General features: G+C 44.5%; 1 pseudogene across 1 annotated transcript in view; it reads right to left on the minus strand.

Annotated features, from left to right (window-relative positions):
• Window positions 1-5492, minus strand: part of LOC309610394 (cytochrome c oxidase subunit 6A1, mitochondrial pseudogene) — a 571916-nt pseudogene extending 566424 nt beyond the window's left edge. The window contains exon 1 of the transcript XR_014249745.1: window positions 5436-5492. The product of XR_014249745.1 is annotated as a cytochrome c oxidase subunit 6A1, mitochondrial pseudogene (transcript). The remainder of the gene's footprint in view (window positions 1-5435) is intronic.
• Between the last annotated feature and the right edge of the window lie 6761 nt (window positions 5493-12253).

A 12253-nucleotide genomic window follows, 5' to 3' on the forward strand; every position in this document is an offset into this window, starting at 1 on the left:
TTTGCTCCCTTCTACCCCAGGAAAACATGATCTATCATAGAACTAACTCTGGATGTAATGCATTGTGTCCATTTTATACCCCGACTCCCCTCAGAGCCCAGGTTCTAAAGTTCAAATTTTTTTTCTGCTGCAACACCAGCTGCATAAACCCCCAACCAAAGACCAAGGTTGAGAAGGAAGAAAACACCATGAAGAAAAAAAACCACATTAAACATATCGTCCTATACCTTATATTGTATAAACATGAACAGAACAGATGAAGGGAGCAAGGGAGGTCGAAAAAGAGAAATATAGAGGAGAGATTCATAAAATTCATAAAGTGAATCCAGAGAAGAGATTAGTCCACAGAACGACTCCCTGTGATTATTACTTTGGAATGGGCCATCACATTACCTCCAAGCTTCCTGGAATCTACATGAGGTCAGGTTCATGTCAATGCTACTGTCTTTTCTGGATAGAAGTCAGGTTCCAAGCAGGTTGCTGAGTGAAACTCTAGGGATGTAGGATTGGACCATGGTTGTAACTTGCTGAATGCTGCCCTTTTTGTTGTTGTGTTGTTTTTCTCTGCTTGGAGAAGAAGGGATGGTGGCCACAGTGGTCCTAACCAGGAGTCCAGAGATAAGAGATGGCTTGGTCTCCCGCACCATCTGATGAAGTTGGGGAGGGAAGGCGCCCGGGCAGGGGTATGGAGCCATTAGGTATATGGGATGTCTCAGTTCGGTGCCCCAACAAGTTCAACCCTAGACTTATCAATCAACTTCGTGATTGGTATTTGGTGGCTTTGTCCTCTATGAGAACGTGCGGGGCAGCAACCGTAATTCATGCGATACTGGCCGGTCTGATCTACATGTAAGAGTCGCCCTGCTTGATCAGACATGAAAGTGGCACGGTTGCCGTGCAGTTAGCCCTTCGCTCATGGTGCCAGAGTCAATGCAACCTTGACTTTTACATTCACAAACCACACAGCTGGTTTCCATGTTCATTTTCAAGTTCTAGCACTGGCCCGATCATTACAAGATTTTCTTCTCTCTAGGAAACTGCAGACGTGGGGTAGGAAGAGACCTGCCTCTGTGCCTTTCTGATGCTGAGCTGATGGTTACATTTCTCATCAAGCATTTATAAATGTACCTTATGAATTATTATTTTGAAAAAGAGACACTAGGTTCCATTAAGATAAATACATAGATATTATTTCTCTTCCATGTTTCATTATGGGTGAAGCAGAGGGTGTGGGCAGCCATGTTGGTGAAGGGAGGGTACGGGTGGCCATGTGGTGAGGAGGAGGGTGTGGGTGGCCATGTTGGTGAGGAGGAGGGTGTGGGTGGCCATGTTGGTGAGGGGGAGGGTGTGGGCGGCCATGTTGGTGGGGGGAGGGTGTGGGCGGCCATGTTGGTGGGGGGGAGGGTGTGGGCGGCCATGTTGATGAGGGGACGATTTGGGTTAACATTTGCAACGTCTTAATCACATTGGGCTCACATATCACTACCTCCTCTGCCCCCTTTCTCCTTTTCTTACTTGAGACGAAGTTGCTGATGTAGCAGTCTTCTTGCAACCACAATATCTTTGTTTTAATCATCCTTTTGAGAGAGGAGCATTAGGAGGGGCCTGCAGGTACCATAGTGAAGGTCGTCCAAATGAGGATAAAAAGCTCTACAGAAATCATAAAGCTCCCGAGGGCACAGGAAGTACCAAGCGCTCTCTCGCTGAAGGGACTAATAAACCAGTAAATGGCTGACCCTGGCCTCATCTCTCCAGCCTATTTGTTGCACAGATAAAGGAGGAGTTTTGATATTTGCAAAGACAGGTGGCAAACTGCAGCCTAATGGGGCCAGGACAGAGGCTGTGTAGGGTGTCGTAGTCTGTGACACTTAGTGGCTCTACCATGCTTCAAGGAGAGAAAGCCAGCAAACAAAATTTCTTCTGAGACAGGAGTCAGCAAACTTTTTCTGGAAAGGGCCAGAAAGTACATGTTTAGGCTTTAAAGACCATACAGGCTCTGCCACAACTACTCTGGCTGCTGTAGCACAAGGACAGCCATAGGTATTAGGTAAATGTGCGTGGCTGGGTTCCAATAAAACTTTATTTACAAATACAGGCAGGGGCCCTGCTGCAGTCTGTTCATAGGTTACTGATTCCTGTTCTAAGGCACTACTAACTTCAAGATGTTTTAGGGAGGCAAAATGTATATTACCAGGTCTCACCCAGCTGGGCTATATTGTATGAAGGGTAGACAATTATTGTTTTTTTTTTAATATAAATTTATTTATTATTTATTTATTTATTTTTGGCTGCATTTGGTCTTCATTGCTGTGAGCAGGCTTTCTCTAGTTGTGGCGAGTGGGGGCTACTCTTGGTTGCAGCGTGTGGCCTTATTGTCGTGGCTTCTCTTGTTGCAGAACACGGGCTCTAGGCGCACGGGCTTCAGTAGTGGTGGCTCACGGGCTCAGTAGTTGTGGCTCGCGGGCTCTAGAGCACAGGCTCAGCAGTGGTGGCTCACGGGCTTAGTTGCTCCGCAGCATGTGGGATCTTCCTGGACCAGGGCTCGAATCCACGTCCCCTGCATTGGCAGGCGGATTCTTAACCACTGTGCCACCAGGGAAGTCCCAATTATTGTCCTTTTACATCAATTATTGGCCACTAATTCCTATTTTGAATGGGCTCATGATGTCGAAGTCTCCAGGGGAAAAAAAAATTGTAAATTTTTGATTTTCATCACCAGTGCAAAACCAGATGAGGTCATCAGAATCACAGAGTAGAAAGGTCAGCAATTCAAAAGACTTGAGTCTACATCCTGGTTACAGGGTGGGAACCTCAGACTTTCCAAGTGTTGTCCAGGTACAAGCTGTCCTCCAAATTTAAATGCCTCCATCCTCCCAGGCAGGGTTGCACCCAGCCTGGCTGCTGAAAATAATCTCACTATGACAAACAGGAAATCCTCAGTGGAAGGCAGCCTAGAAGATAGAAGTATAGCTTTTTTGTGTTTTCTTCTTATTTTATAAAATTAGTCAGCCATGTGCCTGTGTGTGTCACGCCATAAGATGGCAATTCATGGGAGAAAAAATGTCACTTTTCATAATTCAGAGGCTAGAATGATTGCACTGCTCCTCCAAAACATGAATATTCCCAACCATTATACAAGCATAATAGCATTTGACAGATGCACGGGAAACACCATGGAACCAAAGAGTCATTTGTCACTGCTGGCATTTCAATTGTCAGAGTCTGGGAGTTCTGTTGGACCTTAACATTTTGCTTCTGATGAGAAACAATCAAATGAAAAGTGCTGTGTTAAAAGAAGTACACGAACCCTTAGAAATGTACAAGTATCCTACTTTTTCAAAAATATACCAGGAAAACCCACATGTGCATGTAGGATGGTTCCAGTTTGGAGTCTGAATTCTGAAGCCATTTCAAGCATTGTTCTTCATGAGCACCTGCCTCCTTTTTGGGTTAGGTCAAGAACATTTTAGGCTATGGCCACCAATGAGTCCAGGAAAGACCCCTTTAGAGGCAGGAGACTGATCCTGGGATGTAGGGCTGGAAAAAGCCCTAGTGTAACCGTACAGACACTCGGAAAATGGAGGATGGGCGCAAGGAGGAGGAGAAGGCAGCATGGTATCACTAAAAGGGCCTTTTCGTTTACTATTTCTGTGACCCAGAGAAATTCACTGTGTCTTCATTTTCTCACCTGGGAGGCAGAGGATGTGAAAGGGTTTGAAATTTGCAATGAGATAGATGGATCTATGGGATCAGGATTACCCTCATTGTCCTGTGGGACCTAAGAGGAGTGTGTGGAGCGGGGTGGAGGGGTGTCTGGAGCACTTAGTGATGGTCAGTGTGACACTAGCAACAGGCTGGGAGGTGAGATGCATCATCACCCCCTTCATCATCATCATGATCATCACCTTCTCCATCATTATCACCATCACCGTCATCATCATCATCATCATCTCCCTCATCATCATCATCTCCCTTCTCCTCCTCATCTTCTCCCTTATCATCATTATCATCATCATCTCCATCATCACCATCACCATCATCACCATCATCTCCCTCATCATCATCATCTCCATCATCACCTTCTCCATCACCATCAACATCATCACCATCACCACCATCATCACCATCTTCATCTTCATTATCATCCTCAAGGGAGAGAAAGGAGAAAATAGTGAAGCCCAATTAGAAAATATTGAAGCCCAACAGGAACCCAAAGACCAGTTCCAGCTCACAAATATTTTATTTGTTCCATGTAATGTGGCCACCCTATATTAAAAAAAAATAACGCAACATTTTAAAGCTGAGATTTTTCACATAAAAGCCATAAGTTCTCTTAAAATGGGAAGACTGAACCACCTTGGGCTGTTCCACTGGGAACAGCTGACTACAACTGAGAAGTCATTGCCTTCTTTAGAAGAGACATACTCTTTCTAATGCACCACTGTCCTCACCATTCCCTATTATCTAAAGACCGTCAGCTTTAATAATTTATATTGCCTGATCTGTTCTTGCAGGTATATGATTTTGCTGCTCCTACATTTCAAAATTATTTGATTCAGATTTTTTTCCTAATTTGCCAATTTCTCCTTTGAATGGGTGAGTGCTCTACATACAAATGGTACTTTTGTACCTGAATATGCTATTCAGGACCACACACGTGCATGTCAGGCAGATGTTTGCATCCATGTACATACATTGGGGATTGTCATGGCTTTCCTTTGAACCCATGGGTCTTTGTGGAAGGCAGGCAATATGGGATAGACAAAATCGATTATTCCTCCTGTGAGGATGTTTGTGTCTTTGAACTTTTGGCTACTCCACTGGTTTCACAGATGGAAAAATCTCATCCTGGGGCCACTGAGAAATCCAGATGCCAGAGCTGGACTCTGGAATTGAGAGCTTTAGCCAAACTGTTGATTATCCATAAGGCACACCAGCTGATTTAACTTGTCTCTTGGCCGAAAGTATTGGATGGTTAGATGCTGTGAAATACAGTCTGAGTCTGCACCCAGGGGACAAAAACCAACCAGGCAGCTGTCGCAAAGGCAGGAGGCTGGGAAATGTAAAGGGGTGCATGGACATCTGGTGTCTCCATGACAAAACTCACAGGGAAATACGGGCCAAATCACTTTGTCTCTGCTTATCTGTTAAGTGAAAACATTGTCCCAGTCAAAGGTTCTTACCTGAGAATGTACATCAAAATGACCCTTTTTCAAAATCTAATTCCAAGTAGTCACCAGGAGTGAGTCACTGTGTTTTTGATTTCAAAACACTTCCTCAGGACTTCCCTGGTGGCGCAGTGGTTAAGAATCTGCCTGCCAACGCAGGGGACACGGGTTCGAGCCCTGGTCTGGGAAGATCCCACATGCCATGGAACAACTAAGCCCATGCGCCACAACTACTGAGCCTGTGCTCTAGAGCCCACGAGCCACAACTACGGAGTCCGCATGCCACAACTACTGAAGCCCACGTGCCTAGAGCCCATGCTCTGCAACAAGAGAAGCCCGTGTACTGCAACGAAGAGTAGCCCCACTCGTTGGAACTAGAGAAAACCCACGCAGAGCAACGAAGACCCAATGCAGCCAAAAATAAATAAATTAATTTTAAAAACCAAACAAACACTTCCTCAGTGACTCTCAGGCACAATCAAGGTTGAGAAAAATTGAACTAGGTGATTTCTCAACCTTCTTCCATCTCTTATGTTCTTTAACTCTGTGCTTTTCTTTTTTAATCTACAGGTAGAAAAACACACAGAGAAGACTGATGCTGTGCCACTCCTTTGCCATCAGATTCCCAGAAGATTGAGGTCTTCTTAGGATTCTGTGTCCCTTCCTACTAGAGTCTTATCCAGATTTCCATGTCAGATCCTCTAATAATCATTCTCCTGACCTTATATTGTGCTTGATTCACCAAAGCTCTACCCAGTGTCTTTACACCAGAATCCTACCTGGAAAACCAGTCCCCCAACACCTACAGTCTTTCATGGGACCTTAATTGAATCTACTTCCCTCTCTCCCTTTGAAGAGTTTCATAGTTATCAATATGCATTTAATCCTCTATATCTAAAATATTGGAATGTCAATAATGCCTTGTTCAATAAAACACACAGAGGACTTTCTTATTATGTCAAGGTTCGTAAAACTTTACTTGAATTGTTAGATCACTGGCACAAAATGATAAAGGAGACTGCTGAGTCAGAAGAAAATGGCATTTTTTTTTTTTTTTATTGACCTGAAACTTTCTTCCTTTTTTGAAGGAGTTTGGCCTATTCTCTTCAACATTTTCTTTCATTAAATTAAACTATAAGGACAAAATAATGACCAAAATGAAAGACATGATATGATGAGAGTTAGGAAGGGGATGCACAGACTGATTTAAGACTATTTAATAAGAGGACTTGTCTGGTCTCTGGCTTCTAGGACACACTCTCTGAAAAATCTAATGTGAGAATTAATGATGAGACATTGACAAGGAGAAAGGTGAGGCTTGGGTGGGATAGAACATAGGCTGTTTGCCTGTTTGAGCTCAGTCCCATTCCTACTCTCCGGTGCTCTGCTACATTGTAGGGAGCTAAGAGTCTGAAAACTACATTTCCAGACTTCCATACCGGCCACTTCCTGTTAGGTTCTGCCAATGAGAGGCAGTGATGGGAGACTACATAGTAGGAAGAAGAGAAAAACAATTCTCCTTCTGCTTCTTTTCTGCTGCATCTAGAGACAGTACAATAGTGGCAATTACAGCCCTGGTCCAGAGAATGTCTCTTGAGATGGGACTTTGAGGGAGACTGGTCAGCATTGTCCAGCGTGACCCCTTTGAATGCTGATTTCATAAGTATCTGAAACAACACTCAAGGCACAAGTGGACATTTTCAAATCAACGATTGGAGAAAGCTCAATTCCCAGGACCAACCCTCCCACACATTCTATTCTCCTATGTCTGGTTCATTCTGTAGAGCAAAAAGGAGATATTTCCTGAGAGATATCTCCAAATGAAAAAAAAAAGTATGACTTATATGGACTGAAAATAGCAGATGTGCATGGAAGAGCTGTTTGGATGGAGAAAAAAAGTGTTAATTTGTCTTGGAATAACTAAAGTTGTAAGATATTAATCATAGAAACAGTTGATTCCATGTGGAGTGACAGGACATGAGTCTTCTCTATGTGTTTTTCTACCTGTAGATTAAAAAAGAAAACCACAAGAGTTAAAGAACGTAAGAGATGGAAGAAGTTTTAGAAATCACCTAGTTCAAGTTTTCTATTTGTCAGTAATGACGGAGAGGTATTTAGTCTATAAAATCTTAGTTCTCTCCCTCCTTCTCATCTCGCATTTCGACACAGGTAATCTTTTGGTTGAAAAACATGGGTAGCCAGCAAATAGACGTGTTTATTATTCAAGGGATCTAGATATCTCTAGAAGAAGGACATGTTGGAAGCAACAGGGATGCAGCTGTGTCTCAGAGAAACTGGAATCAAGGACTTGAATCCTGCAGGGGAGATTTAGTTTTTGCTGTTGTTGCCTTTTCCTTATCTCTATTTTGCGAGCTATGTGTCAGCTTTCTTTGTCATTCTTTCTGCATACCCAATTTCTCCACTCTCTGAGTCCCTTTCCTTCATCTACTGAAAGGTAAAATAAAACAACACACATGACTGATGTGTGGATTCAATGTGATAACATATGCACAGAGCCAGGCACACAGCAGATGCTCAATAAACGGAACTTGAATTATAAATCTCTTTAATTTATTTATTATTATGTATTATTATTATTACTATTATTTATTTTTTGGGGGGTTATGCTGAGTGGCTTGTGGGATCTTAGTTCCCCAACCAGGGATTGGAACCCAGGTCTTCGGCAGTGAAAGTGCAGAGTCCTAACCACCGGACCACCAGGGAATTCCCATAAATCTCTTTTTCAAAAATTGAATCATTCTTAGAATTATTTTAGTTACAAGGACTGAAAACAGTTCAAACCTCTTTAGAGGTCAGCTAATTGAAAACTCAGTGGATATATTGGTGTCCGGAGCCACTTGATTTAGGGGCTCCAACAATGTCCCTAGAACTCAGTTTTTCTACGTATCATAGCTCTCTTGTCCCCATATGGGCTTCATCCTAAGATTCCACATGGCGGCAAGATGGCAGCTAGCACGTCAAAACCAAAGCCATCCAGGTCAAGTCTGGAGAGAGGTGTGTGGGGTGGTGAGGGGTATGAGTGTGTGTTTCTTTTTCACTAGTACTGAAAATACCTCAAAACCAAAACAAAATAATTTCATTCAATGACATAGGTTCTAATTTATTACATTGCTTATCCCTGAACCAATCGCTATCCTCGGGGGAGTGTGATTTTCTGATTGATCAGATCTGAGTCACTTGAGGAGCCCGGGAGCAGTGGGTGGGGGTCAACTCAACCCAGTACACCTTTACTGAGTGTGAGAGAAGAAAGGGTGAGTTCCAAAGAGGTAAGTCAAATCTCTCTTCTCTGGAGAAGAAGAATTGAATGGTGGGACGCCAAACATCTATTATCTGCTATAATCAACCCTCCACAAAACACACCAAAACGCACCACAACAGAAAGAGTTATATGGATACACATTTTTGTCTACTTAACAATCCCCTCTCTCTACGAACAGTAACCCCTTTTGGAAAGTTAGCCCCTTTCTGGAAATTTTCTCTTTGCTACCTGCCCTTGCATTTGGCTTACATGGGAGCTGACGTGTTTTTAACGGAATCCAACACCCATGGGTACCTGGGTGGAGCCATGCCAATAAAGCTCCTCCCACAAACTTTTAATTTTAAAAGGAAGAAAATCCAGTTCCTTTTGTCTTGGGATGACTAAAGTTTTAAGATGTTAGTCATAGAAACAGTTGATATCCATGTGGAGAAACTGGGTATTCAGGAAGAATGACAAATAAAGCTGACACATAGCTCACAAAGCAGAGACAGGGAAAAGCAACAACAACAAAAATAAATCTTCCCTGCAGGATTCAAGTCCTTGATTCCAGTTTCTCTGAGACGCAGCTGCATCTCTGTTGCTTCCGTCATGTCCTTGTTCTAGAGATGTCTAGTTCCCTTGAACAATAAACGCATCTATTTGCTGGTTATCCATGTTTTTCAACCAAGAGATTACCTGTGTCTAAATGAGAGATGAGAAGGAGGGATAGAACTAAGATTTTATGGCATAAACGCTTCTCCTTCATTACGAACAAATAGAATTTTTATTACTAGCTTCTGCCTTCTGATCAACATCCACAAAAAGATCGATAAACGCAGGTCACCATGGATCATTTGGAGGTGGTTTGATTTGAATCTTAACCCAGTTAACCCACGCCACAAACTTCCACATCTTTAACTGAACCTGTGGGAAAATATATTCAGCACACTCTTCGCTGAGCTTCTCTTTGTAAAAAAAATATTCTCCATTCAGATGGTGGAAATACTTTTAATATATTTTTACATTTTATTCATTTCAAAATTTAGGGACAGGAGAAATCATGCTTATGGTGTGCATTTCTAAGAGTCTGACAAGGGCACACAGTTGAATAACAATCACCAGAAACAAAACACAGGCGTTCCATCAACGCCTCCATTTCCCTTGTGCTGCCCATTTAAAAATCAATTCCTCTCCAGCCCCTGGCAAACTCTGATTTTTTTTTTTTTAATGTGGCTATACATTTTCCTTTCCTAGAAGGTCGTATAAATGGAATTCTAAAGACTGTAGCTTTTTTCACCCTGGCACCTTTCACCTGCACAATGCATTTGAAATTTATAGGATTGTTGTGTATAGCAGTTCATACTTCTTATAGCTGAGTAGTATTCCACGGTATAGATGCATCAGGTTAGTTTATCCACCCATTAACTGAAGGACATGAACGTGGAAATAGGAGGCAGATGGATCATTCTGGGGGGGTGCTAGCAGCACAAAGTGAGTCTGAGTTTACACGGAACCGCCCACCACAGCTGTGGCTGGATTCGGAAGTGGGCTGGGGGCTGTGAAACGGACACCAGCTGCTGGCGAGACGCTGGGACAGACGGTGCTGGTTTCCTACCCTATATCCATCCCTCTCCCCTTTCTTTCTCCCTGCCAGAGCCTGCCAGATACTCGGTGAGAAGGTCAAGTTACTCACGACGTCTCCCATTTACTTGTTTCCCCTGGTCTTGGACCTTAGTTGGCCACCGCTGCTCATTCATTTCCTCCACGGCTATTTATTAATTGGAATGTGCGTAAAGCATTACTGGAGACTCTGGGGGCAAAACAGTGACCAAGAGAGGTCGGGGGTCTGCCCGCTCCATCACACAGGCCAGAGCATTAGGGACATCTAACCAAGCAAGAGGTCGGTGGGCTCTATGAGCTACTAAGGGGGATACAGACATCACAGGACCACCTGTCCTTGCCAGTGACACGGGCACAAGGGAAAGACGTTTAAGCTGAGAATTGCAAAACGAAAATAGAGTTTCCCAGGGAAGAGGGTACGGGCCCTGAGGGCCCCTGGCCCACTGCCTCCAAACATCCTTTGTTTCCAGAGAGAAACCAAAATGCTTTTACGGGCGGCATTTCGGGAAGTTGGCGGCCCCATGTCCTCTGCTCTTTTGAGAAGCTGAGGAAGCACATTTTATTTCCATGCGAATGATCCGACAACAATCCACCCAACAATTTCTTTTTCTTAAAAACATCCTAACGGAACTGAGCTCAGGTCGTTACGGAAACTCCACTTGAAGTTTTAACACATTCCAGGTAGCAAGACAGGAATCAGAAACTGCCTTTGTCTGGTTCCCAACACAGGACGGACTGGGAGGGGGTGATGGTACTCATGACCAGAAGGGCAGGTGTGCAGCTCTCCTGGGGCCACACCTGGAGAGAGGCCCCAAGTTGTCTGGAGACCATCACTCCAGATCCTGAGCCATCAAGAGGGTCCACCAGCTGCTACCGTCAAATGTGTGCACTGGCTCTGGGAAAAAAGCCCAGGCTAACTACTGCAAAGCCAGACTGGGGGATCATTTTCAGAGGCAATTAGGAAGTGAAAACCAAGTAGCTATGCAAGGGCATCATTTCTAGAGATGCCTTGGGACTGAAAATACTCTCGGGTGTATAAGAATCCAAGATAATGTGTCATCAGCCACCTAACTGGTACCTGGGGAGACTTCACACGTGCCCAAGCCTCCTGCATACCCCCTCCCCGCACCTTGCCAGGCTCAGAAACACAGAGCTCCAGATTACACGGCTTTAAAAGCCTTTCTGAGCACGTTCTTCTTCCCTGCAGTTTGCTAAGCCCTTTCTGTGGACCATTATCTCAACCTTGGCAGAGATCCTGTGACTTAGGTCATCACCAGGATGCCCAACCCCCACTTATTTGCCCGGGGGGGGTCCCAAGTTTGCACCTGTTCTCTCAGTGTGATTATTAACAGCCCTCCCTTTGCCTCCCAGAAGAGTTCCAGTTTGGAAGATAAATTGTATGTCTATTATCCCATTTTACATAGGAGAATATATGAGAATACAGCGCCCTGGGTTGTATCCGGGAGGCAGCGCCCCAAGCTGACAGTGTGACTTGGGTGGCGAAGCCTTTGGCTCCAGAAATGAGCACTCAGCATTTCCATCATCCTGGCCACGAGGGTGGCATATAAAGAGGACCGGCCCTGGACTGAAGCCAACCTAGGAAAATGGAACCAAGAGCATCAGAGGCTTCTGACACCTCTAAACAGCGTCGCCTAGGTCATTAACCCCAGAGCTTCGTGGTTAGGTGTGCCATTTAACCCGTCCCACCAGTTTGGTTGGGTTTCTGCATTCGAAAGTAGAAGAGTCAAGAATAATTCATTGATGGATACAGAGAGGACCAGGGGTCACATACTCAACCGCAGGCGCAGGAAAGCATCCTCTGCAAACCACCACCTTTCAGCCTCTGGGCTGGGGACACTCGCCAGCCCCACGTTCCCCCCTGGTGTCCGTCCGGCCCCCACCCCGCATTGGCGCACTCGGGCTGCTGTCTGGGATTTATTTCTAAGGGGAGAGGAAGCGTGCAGACCCTCTCTGGCAGAAGCTGCGGTCTGAGCATCTCACCCTCCGTCCCCCCGCCCTCCTGCACACCGGCCTGAAGATAACGTGGCAGCAGCATTTGACTTCCAAAGACAGCCCAATCAGATCCCTTTCTTGAGGTAATAATGCTTCATTTTCTCCCTTTTTGTGGGAAGGAGATCATCTCCTACACCCTCCTTCCCAGCTAAACACATCATCAAAATTTAACTTCCTGCATCTGTGTGTGATA

This window comes from Balaenoptera borealis (assembly GCF_965194805.1).
Source record: "Balaenoptera borealis genome assembly, chromosome: 14".
NCBI lineage: Eukaryota > Metazoa > Chordata > Mammalia > Artiodactyla > Balaenopteridae > Balaenoptera > Balaenoptera borealis.